Source organism: Oncorhynchus clarkii, chromosome 13 (assembly GCF_045791955.1).
Source record: "Oncorhynchus clarkii lewisi isolate Uvic-CL-2024 chromosome 13, UVic_Ocla_1.0, whole genome shotgun sequence".
NCBI classification, from domain to species: domain Eukaryota; kingdom Metazoa; phylum Chordata; class Actinopteri; order Salmoniformes; family Salmonidae; genus Oncorhynchus; species Oncorhynchus clarkii.
This window is the reverse complement of record NC_092159.1, coordinates 29,191,075-29,202,425: the sequence shown is the minus strand read 5'-3', so window position 1 is coordinate 29,202,425 and position 11,351 is coordinate 29,191,075. Positions and strand designations below refer to the sequence as shown.

General features: G+C 35.1%; 1 protein-coding gene across 1 annotated transcript in view; it reads right to left on the bottom strand.

The window, feature by feature from the left end:
- LOC139424741 (zinc finger protein ZFP2-like) overlaps positions 1-11,351 on the bottom strand; it is an 89,901-nt gene that overhangs the window by 50,280 nt on the left and 28,270 nt on the right. The window lies entirely within an intron of this gene.

Here is an 11,351-nt window from a genome sequence, read left to right as displayed (position 1 = left end):
TCAATTGATTTCAGCGTGATATGGATATTAGTCTTGGGAAAAATCCAGGCTCTGAATTGAAAGAGTACTTTTTATGTGATTTAACAAAAAGTGACTAACACAATAAGAGCTGTGTTACACTTACCATGTTGGTGACCCACTTGAATCAAAATGCAACAGTTCAAAATGTGGCCAGCTGTTTTCTACAAATTGTCCTCTAACCAGTGATGTTAACATTAGTCCCAGATGTTGTGTGGGTTTTGATCTTTTAGTTTTAACAGAACGTGCAACCTCATCTCCCTCCTGTCACACAATTGATTTCAACATGATATCGATGAGTGATGACAAATAAGTATTGCGTTCCTTTGTTTAGCGACCCCTACATTTAAATGCATCACTCCAAAATGTAGCTGACTGTCTTCTGCAGATTGTCCTCTAACCAGTGAGATAAAAGATATCTCCCATTTCCATGTCTTTTTTTAGTTGTGTTAGTTTCAACAGCACATACAACCTGATTTCCCCCCTAATCGATATCAGTGATTTATTTCTACTTGTCAAAACAACAGCGTTTTTGGTTCTTCTGCCGTTAATAAGGTGCTTGGTTGTTTTTTTAAATACGATTATTGTGGCAGATGTTTGTGTATATAATACATTTTTCAATTTATCACAAACTGCTTTTGCATTTGGACTATTGATTTGGACACGTTAAGACTGTGACATTGGGGCTATCCCACCTAGCAAAATGTTATTGAAAATAAGACTATGCCCGATCTACAATATAAGTTTGGTTTTAGTTGAAAGTGAAAGTTGAAAAGAAGACAATTTAATTTCAATGTACTTGCAGCCTATACACATGAACGCAGTATAATAAATCTATAATCAGTTTTAGGGACAGGGGTCCAGCTAGTTATACACATGGACACAGTATAATGAATTGAGTCTATAATCAGTTTAGGGACAGGAGTCCCGGTAGTCATGGTAATATGGATCCGCTAGAGGGACAACTTCCTGTTGGAATATATCATCATAAATATTATGGATTTTAACAAGCTTAAATTATTGTTAATCTAACTGCACTGTCTGATTTACAGTAGCTATTACAGCGAAAACATGCCATGCAATTGTTTGAGGACGGCGCCCGACATCAAAAGGAATCCTAAAATCTACCCCTAAACTTTGTTTCAACAAGTCAAAATGCAAATGCTATTTACTCCTCAGATACCCTAAAATGTAATCAAACTATAATATTTATTTTGGAAAGAAGTATGTTCAACAGGAAACCGATTTTAGCAGGTGCGTAATGTCTTCATAGCGCGCAAACAAGAATTTCCAGGACTGTGTCCCTCTACTAAAACTGATATTTCTTATTCGTTTTTGAAGTTACAAGCCTGAAACCTTGAATATAGACTGCTGACACCCGGTGGAAGCCATAGGAATTGCATGCAGGGAGCTCATTTTCAATATGACCTTTCTCTTGCGATTCTAAGAGGATGGTCTCTGGTTGGTTTTTCTTTGGCTTTTCTCCATTCTTCTACATTATTTTAGCATTTCTACAAACCTCAAAGTGTTTTCTTTGTAATGGTACCAATTATATGCATATCATGGCTTCAGGGCCTGAGCTACAGGCAGTTTACTTTAGGCATAAAATAATGTATGAGACTATAACACAATTGATATGGCAGGCGAAAATCCAAAGAAAAACCAACGGGAATTGTTTTGGAGCTCCTAGGGTCTTATAATGGAAAGCTATGGGTTATATGTAATTCCAGCTCCCAGATTGCAATTCCTATAGCTTCCACTAGATGTCACCAGTCTTTGTTCATTGTTTCAGGCTTGTTTCTTCAAAAACTAGCAAGAATTTGAAGTTTTTGTACAAAGAGTCCCGGTATAATATCAGTCTGTTGGCGCACTATGAAGAGGGCGCCGCGTGCGCTTGCTAATTTTACTTTTCTATTGAACATACTTCTTTATGTATGAAATTTTATAGTTTATTTAGATTTTAGGATACCTGAGAATTAAATAGAGACGTAGTTTGACTTGTTTATACAAAGTTTAGCGGTAGCTTTTTTGGACTCCTTTGTCTGCATGTTGAATGAGTGGATTACTGAAATCGATGGCGCCAACTGAACTGACTTTTTAGGATATAAGGATTTTATCTAACAAAACGACCATTCATGTCGTAGCTGGGACCCTTGGGATTGCAAACAGGAAGATTTTCAAATATAAGTGATTGATTTAATCGCTATTTGTCATTTTTATGAAGCCTGTGCTGGTTGGAAAATATGTTGTGCCGTCCTCAAACAATCGCATGGTTTCACTGTAAAGTCTATTGTAAATCGGACAATGCAGTTAGATTAACAAGAATGTAAGATACTTGTATGTAAATTCAAACCCCTGAGCTGACTAGGTACAAATCTGTCGTTCTGCCCCTGAACAAGGCATTTAACCCACTGTTCCTAGGCCGTCATTGAAAATAAGAATTTGTTCTTAACTGACTTGCCTAGTTAAATAAAGGTAAAATAAATTTAAAAAAATGTTCATAAATGTTTAATATTATGATTATTTATTTGAATTGCGCGCCCTCCAATTTCACCGGATGTTGTTGGCAGGTGACCCGCTAGCGGCAGGCCTAGCCTTATTAAGGGGGAAGGTGTTACAGGCTTTGGTTTTTCTATTCATGTTTTCTTGCTGGGGAACGTAACAACAAACAATGTAGTTAAAACAAGCTGATATTTTGGGTTGGATGTTGCATCCAATTGTTCATATTTTAATCAATGGCATTTTCTTAGAATGTTCATTAGTCTTTCAGTTGTTAATCTTCTGTTTTTTATCCTCTTATGTTTGTTGTGGTAAATATTTGTTTATTTTCATTGTTTTTTCCTGTGAAGCCATTGTGTTGCATCCATGTCTGAAATGTGCTGTATAAATAAAGCTTGATTTGAACATATAGTAAAATAAATGAACCCAATGACTGACCAATCAACAGACTCGTGCTAAACCAATGAACAAATATGTGCAAAAGCAAAACATATCTTGGTCCATCTTAGTATGAAAAACAGTATAAATTCAGTTACTCTCTAACTATGTCAATATAGTGCATGGTATGTAAGTTTAATATCACTTTTCAACCAACCCAGTTAATTTGTTGAAAATTAAAAATTTTGAAATCAACAATACGTCAAAGGATTCAACTACTGAAAACTGAAACACAAATGGATCCATCCCACTTTTCCAGCCTGCTGAAAGTGTGGTGGAGTGGTAAACACCACCCCCGGCTCTACCGGGGGCTTGAGGTGGTCTCCCACAGGTCTGCTTATGTCATGTTCTGTGGCCTTGCTGTTCCATTTCTTGACTGCCCCTGCAACACAGAAAGAAACACATTTAGTCATACTATATACAACAATCAGGGCCGGTTTCCCAGCAAATCTTAAGCTTAGTCCCAGACTAAAATGCTTGTTTGAGCTGTCTTATCTCAAAGCGACTTGCACAGACTTCTCTTAAAATAGTGGTAGATTTAGCCTCTTCTGGACTCAACAAAGTCAATTGCAAGATGGGGGATTAGAGCTGCTGTAGGACTAAATTGAAGCTTAAATTAATCTTTCAAAGAGGTAGGTTTAACTTCTGCTTCGTGCTATTTGTGAGGGAGCCCGGACTATGTGGAATGTCTAAATGAAGATCAACATGCACTACAGAGGCCAGACCAGTACTTGTGGATAGGAGTCATCCATTACATTACTTTGAGACCGCTTTCCTATGCACAAAGATAATGCGTTGGAGATAATATCCCTGCTTGAGCCTCGACTTTCCTCTCTGTCTTTACCCGATTCTCTCCAAGTTCTGATCACTTTGAGGTTTTTGGCATCTGAAATCTTTCATTGTGAAACTGGTGATTTGTGTGGTGCCAATGAGACAACTGTGTGTTTAATTGTTCACAAAGTCTGCAGGTCCATTTGTGAACTGAGGAGTCTTTACATCAAGTTTACTGATGTTGCTGGTCAAGCCAACTTTAAAGTGCAATTCTATGAATATGGGCACTTCCAAGAGCATATTAGGGTGAGAAACATTGTCTACTAATAGTTACTACATAGTAACATGGTCTACTAATAGTTACTACATAGTAACATGGTCTACTGATAGTTACTACATAGTATCATGGTCTACTAATAGTTACTACATATTTAATACATAGTAACATGGTCTACTAATAGTTACTACATAGTAACATGGTCTACTAATAGTTACTACATAGTAACATGATCTACTAATAGTTACTATATAGTAACATGGTCTACTAATAGTTACTACATAGTAACATGGTCTACTAATAGTTACTACATAGTAACATGGTCTACTAATAGTTACTATATATTAACATGGTCTACTAATAGTTACAACATATTAACATGGTCTACTAATAGTTACTACATAGTTACATGGTCTACTAATAGTTACTACATAGTAACTTGGTCTACTAATAGTTACTACATAGTAACATGGTCTACTAATAGTTACTACTTAGTAACATGGTCTACTAATAGTTATCATATAGTAAAATGGTATACTAATAGTTAGTACATAGTAACATGGTCTACTAATAGTTACTACATAGTAACATGGTCTACTAATAGTTACTACATAGTAACATGGTCTACTAATAGTTACTACATTGTAACATGGTCTACTAATAGTTACTACATTGTAACATGGTCTACTAATGGTTACTACATAGTAACATGGTCTACTAATGGTTACTACATATTTACATGGTCTACTAATAGTTACTATATAGTAACATGGTCTAATAGTTACAACATAGTAACATGGTCTACTAATAGTTACAACATATTAACATGGTCTACTAATAGTTACAACATATTAACATGGTCTACTAATAATTACTACATAGTAACATGGTCTACTAAGAGTTACTACATAGTAACTTGGTCTACTAATAGTTACTATATAGTAACATGGTCTACTAATAGCTACTACATAGTAACATGGTCTACTAATAGTTACTACATAGTAATATGGTCTATTAATAGTTACTACATAGTAACAATGTCTACTAATAGTTACTACATAGTAACATTGTCTACTAATAGTTACTACATAGTAACATGGTCTACTAATAGTTATCATATAGTAAAATGGTCTACTAATAGTTAGTACATAGTAACATGGTCTACTAATAGTTATTATATAGTAACATGGTCTACTAATAGTTACTACATAGTAACATGGTCTACTAATAGTTACTACATAGTAACATGGTCTACTAATAGTTACTACATAGTAACATGGTCTACTAATAGTTACTACATAGTAACATGGTCTACTAATAGTTACTACATAGTAACATGGTCTACTAATAGCTACTACATAGTTACTACATAGTAACATGGTCTACTAAAAGTTACTACATAGTAATATAGACTACTAATAGTTACTACATAGTTTGCTTCACGCGTGGTTAAGGGCGCTGTACTGCAGCCCCAGCTTTGCCACCAGAGACTCTGGGTTCGCGCCCAGGCTCTGTCGTAACCGGCCGCGACTGGGAGTGCGGCTTGGATGGGTTGTGTTTCGGAGGACGCATGACTTTCAACCTTTGTCTCTCCCGAGCCCGTACGGGAGTTGTAGCGATGAGACAAGATAGTAGCTACTAAACAATTGGATACCATGAAATTGGGGAGAAAAAGGGGGTAAAAAATAAATAAAATAAAATAAAAATAGTAACACGGTATACTAATAGTTACCACATAGTAACATGGTCTAATAATAGTTACTACATAGTAACATGGTCTAATAATAGTTACCACATAGTAACATGGTCTAATAATAGTTACTACATAGTAACATGGTCTAATAATAGTTACTACATAGTAACACGGTCTACTAATAGTTACCACATAGTAACATGGTCTAATAATAGTTACTACATAGTAACATGGTCTAATAATAGTTACCACATAGTAACATGGTCTAATAATAGTTACTACATAGTAACACGGTCTACTAATAGTTACCACATAGTAACATGGTCTAATAATAGTTACTACATAGTAACATGGTCTACTAATAGTTACTACATAGTAACACGGTCTACTAATAGTTACTACATAGTAATATGGTCTACTAATAGTTACTACATAGTAACGTGGCCTACTAATAGTTACTACATAGTAACATGGTCTACTAATAGTTACTACATATTAACGTGGTCTACTAATAGTTACTACATAGTAACATGGTCTACTAATAGTTAGTACATAGTAATATGGTCTTCTAATACTTACTACATAGTAACATTCCTTTCCTCTGGAAAAAGAACACGGTTAGAAGCACAAATAAACTCATATGCTTCTTAGAATGAAGAAGAATAAAGATTGACACAGACAGAGGAATATATTTACCAAAGGAAATAACCAATTTACTGTCTTTGGTTATAAGAGCCAGTACACAGTGAGATGGTATATGTACCATTTGTGCTCAGTTCTTCATCTGAACTGTCCAAATGGTCATCATCTGGTATTCCATCCAGAGGTTGGTCATCATCTGGTATACCATCCAGAGGTTGGTCATCATCTGGTACACCATCCAGAGGTTGGTCATCATCTGGTATAACATCCAGAGCTGGGTCATCATCTGGTATACCATCCAGAGATTGATCATCATCTGGTATACCATCCAGAGGTTGGTCATCATCTGGTATACCATCCAGAGGTTGGTCATCATCTGGTATACCATCCAGAGGTTGGTCATCATCTGGTATACCATCCAGAGGATGGTCATCATCTGGTAAACCATCCAGATGTTGGTCATCATCTGGTATACCATCCAGAGGTTGGTCATCATCTGGTATACCATCCAGAGGTTGGTCATCATCATCTGGTAAACCATCCAGAGGTTGGTCATCATCATCTGGTAAACCATCCAGAGGTTGGTCATCATCTGGTATACCATCCAGAGGTTGGTCATCATCTGGTATACCATCCAGAGGTTGGTCATCATCATCTGATAAACCATCCAGAGGTTGGTCATCATCCGGTATACCATCCAGAGGTTGCTGCTGCTCTATTATTCCAGACAGGAAGTCACTCAGATCATCAGTCTTGTCTGGTTTTGGTGGTCCACCACCAGTAGTAAATCTCTCTCTTCTGATCTCTGCTTTCTCTCTTTCTAAAGCAAGTTTAAGATTCTTCCACAGAGTCTATAACGGTAGATATAATTTAATAATAGAAGTGATGTCACAAAAATATGAATGAGAAATCCTGATAATAATGCAGTTATCTCACCTCTAGTTGTTTCTTCTTTTAATCCTGATAATAATGCAGATATCTCACCTCTATTTGTTGTTTCTTCTTCTAATCCTGATAATAATGCAGATATCTCACCTCTAGTTGTTTCTTCTTGTAATCCTGATAATAATGCAGATATCTCACATCTAGTTGTTGTTTCTTCTTGTAATCCAGATAATAATGCAGATATCTCACCTCCATTTGTTGTTTCTTCAGGTAATCCTGATAATAATGCAGTTATCTCACCTCTAGTTGTTGTTTCTTCAGGTAATCCTGATAATAATACAGATATCTCACCTCTAGTTGTTGTTTCTTCTTGTAATCCTGATAATAATGCAGATATCTCACCTCTATTTGTTGTTTCTTCTTGTAATCCTGATAATAATGCAGATATCTCACCTCTAGTTGTTGTTTCTTCTTGTAATCCTGATAATAATGCAGATCTCACCTCCATTTGTTGTTTCTTCAGGTAATCCTGATAATAATGCAGTTATCTCACCTCTAGTTGTTGTTTCTTCTTGTAATCCTGATAATAATGCAGATATCTCACCTCTAGTTGATGTTTCTTCTTGTAATCCTGATAATAATGCAGATCTCACCTGTAGTTGTTGTTTCTTCTTGTAATCCTGATAATAATGCAGATATCTCACCTCTAGTTGTTGTTTCTTCTTGTAATCCTGATAATAATGCAGGTATCTCACCTCCATTTGTTGTTTCTTCAGGTAATCCTTATAATAATGCAGTTATCTCACCTCTAGTTGTTGTTTCTTCTTGTAATCCTGATAATAATGCAGTGATCTCACCTCTAGTTGATATTTCTTCTTGTAATCCTGATAATAATGCAGATATCTCACCTCCATTTGTTGTTTCTTCACGTAATCCTGATAATAATTTTGTTATCTCACCTCTAGTTGTTGTTTCTTCTTGTAATCCTGATAATAATGCAGTGATCTCACATCTAGTTGATGTTTCTTCAGGTAATCCTGATAATAATGCAGTTATCTCACCTCTAGTTGCTGTTTCTTCTTGGAATCCTGACAATAATGCAGATATCTCACCTCTAGTTGATGTTTCTTCTTGTAATCCTGATAATAATGCAGATATCTCACCTCTAGTTGTTGTTTATTCTTGTAATCCTGATAATAATGCAGATATCTCACCTCTAGTTGTTGTTTCTTCTTGTAATCCTGATAACAATGCAAATATCTCACCTGAAGTTGATGTTTCTTCTTGTAATCCAGATAATAATGCAGATATCTCACCTCTAGTTGTTGTTTCTTCTTGTAATCCTGATAATAATGCAGATATCTCACCTCTAGTTGTTGTTTCTTCTTGTAATCCTGATAATAATGCAGATATCTCACCTCCATTTGTTGTTTCTTCTTGTAATCCTGATAATAATTTAGTTATCTCACCTCTAGTTGTTGTTTCTTCTTGTAATCCTGATAATAATGCAGTGATCTCACCTCTAGTTTATGTTTCTTCTTGTAATCCTGATAATAATGCAGCTATCTCACCTCTAGTTGTTTCTTCTTGTAATCCTGATAATAATGCAGATATCTCACGTCTAGTTGTTGTTTCTTCTTGTAATCCTGATAACAATGCAAATATCTCACCTGAAGTTGATGTTTCTTCTTGTAATCCTGATAATAATGCAGCTATCTCACCTCTAGTTGTTTCTTCTTGTAATCCTGATAATAATGCAGATATCTCACCTCTATTTGTTGTTTCTTCTTGTAATCCTGATAATAATGCAGATATCTCACCTCTAGTTGATGTTTCTTCTTGTAATCCTGATAATAATGCAGATATCTCACCTCTAGTTGTTTCTTCTTGTAATCCTGATAATAATGCAGATATATCACCTCTATTTGTTGTTTCTTCTTCTAATCCTGATAATAATACAGATATCTCACCTCTAGTTGTTGTTTCTTCTTGTAATCCTGATAATAATGCAGTGATCTCACCTCTAGTTGATGTTTCTTCTTGTAATCCTGATAATAATGCAGCTATCTCACCTCTAGTTGTTTCCTCTTGTAATCCTGATAATAATGCAGATATCTCACCTCTAGTTGATGTTTCTTCTTGTAATCCTGATAATAATGCAGATATCTCACCTCTAGTTGTTGTTTCTTCTTGTAATCCTGATAATAATGCAGCTATCTCACCTCTAGTTGTTGTTTCTTCTTGTAATCCTGATAATAATGCAGATATCTCACCTCCATTTGTTGTTTCTTCACGTAATCCTGATAATAATTTAGTTATCTCACCTCTAGTTGTTGTTTCTTCTTGTAATCCTGATAATAATGCAGTGATCTCACCTCTAGTTGATGTTTCTTCTTGTAATCCTGATAATAATGCAGCTATCTCACCTCTAGTTGTTTCTTCTTGTAATCCTGATAATAATGCAGATATCTCACCTCTATTTGTTGTTTCTTCTTGTAATCCTGATAATAATGCAGATATCTCACCTCCATTTGTTGTTTCTTCAGGTAATCCTGATAATAATTTAGTTATCTCACCTCTAGTTGTTGTTTCTTCTTGTAATCCTGATAATAATGCAGTGATCTCACCTCTAGTTGATGTTTCTTCTTGTAATCCTGATAATAATGCAGCTATCTCACCTCTAGTTGTTTCTTCTTGTAATCCTGATAATAATGCAGATATCTCACGTCTAGTTGTTGTTTCTTCTTGTAATCCTGATAACAATGCAAATATCTCACCTGAAGTTGATGTTTCTTCTTGTAATCCTGATAATAATGCAGCTATCTCACCTCTAGTTGTTTCTTCTTGTAATCCTGATAATAATGCAGATATCTCACCTCTATTTGTTGTTTCTTCTTGTAATCCTGATAATAATGCAGATATCTCACCTCTAGTTGATGTTTCTTCTTGTAATCCTGATAATAATGCAGATATCTCACCTCTAGTTGTTTCTTCTTGTAATCCTGATAATAATGCAGATATATCACCTCTATTTGTTGTTTCTTCTTCTAATCCTGATAATAATACAGATATCTCACCTCTAGTTGTTGTTTCTTCTTGTAATCCTGATAATAATGCAGTGATCTCACCTCTAGTTGATGTTTCTTCTTGTAATCCTGATAATAATGCAGCTATCTCACCTCTAGTTGTTTCCTCTTGTAATCCTGATAATAATGCAGATATCTCACCTCTAGTTGATGTTTCTTCTTGTAATCCTGATAATAATGCAGATATCTCACCTCTAGTTGTTGTTTCTTCTTGTAATGCTGATAATAATGCAGCTATCTCACCTCTAGTTGTTGTTTCTTCTTGTAATCCTGATAATAATGCAGATATCTCACCTCCATTTGTTGTTTCTTCACGTAATCCTGATAATAATTTAGTTATCTCACCTCTAGTTGTTGTTTCTTCTTGTAATCCTGATAATAATGCAGTGATCTCACCTCTAGTTGATGTTTCTTCTTGTAATCCTGATAATAATGCAGCTATCTCACCTCTAGTTGTTTCTTCTTGTAATCCTGATAATAATGCAGATATCTCACCTCTATTTGTTGTTTCTTCTTGTAATCCTGATAATAATGCAGATATTTCACCTCTATTTGTTGTTTCTTCTTGTAATCCTGATAATAATGCAGATATTTCACCTCTATTTGTTGTTTCTTCTTGTAATCCTGATAATAATGCAGATATCTCACCTCCATTTGTTGTTTCTTCTGGCAATCCTGATAATAATGCAGTTATCTCACCTCTAGTTGTTGTTTCTTCTTGTAATCCAGATAATAATGCAGCTATCTCACCTCTAGTTGTTTCTTCTGGCAATCCTGATAATAATGCAGTTATCTCACCTCTAGTTGTTGTTTCTTCTTGTAATCCAGATAATAATGCAGATATCTCACCTCTAGTTGATGTTTCTTCTTGTAATCCTGATAATAATGCAGATATCTCACCTCTAGTTGTTTCTTCTTGTAATCCTGATAATAATGCAGATATATCACCTCTATTTGTTGTTTCTTCTTCTAATCCTGATAATAATGCAGTTATCTCACCTCTAGTTGTTGTTTCTTCTTGTAATCCTGATAATAATGCAGT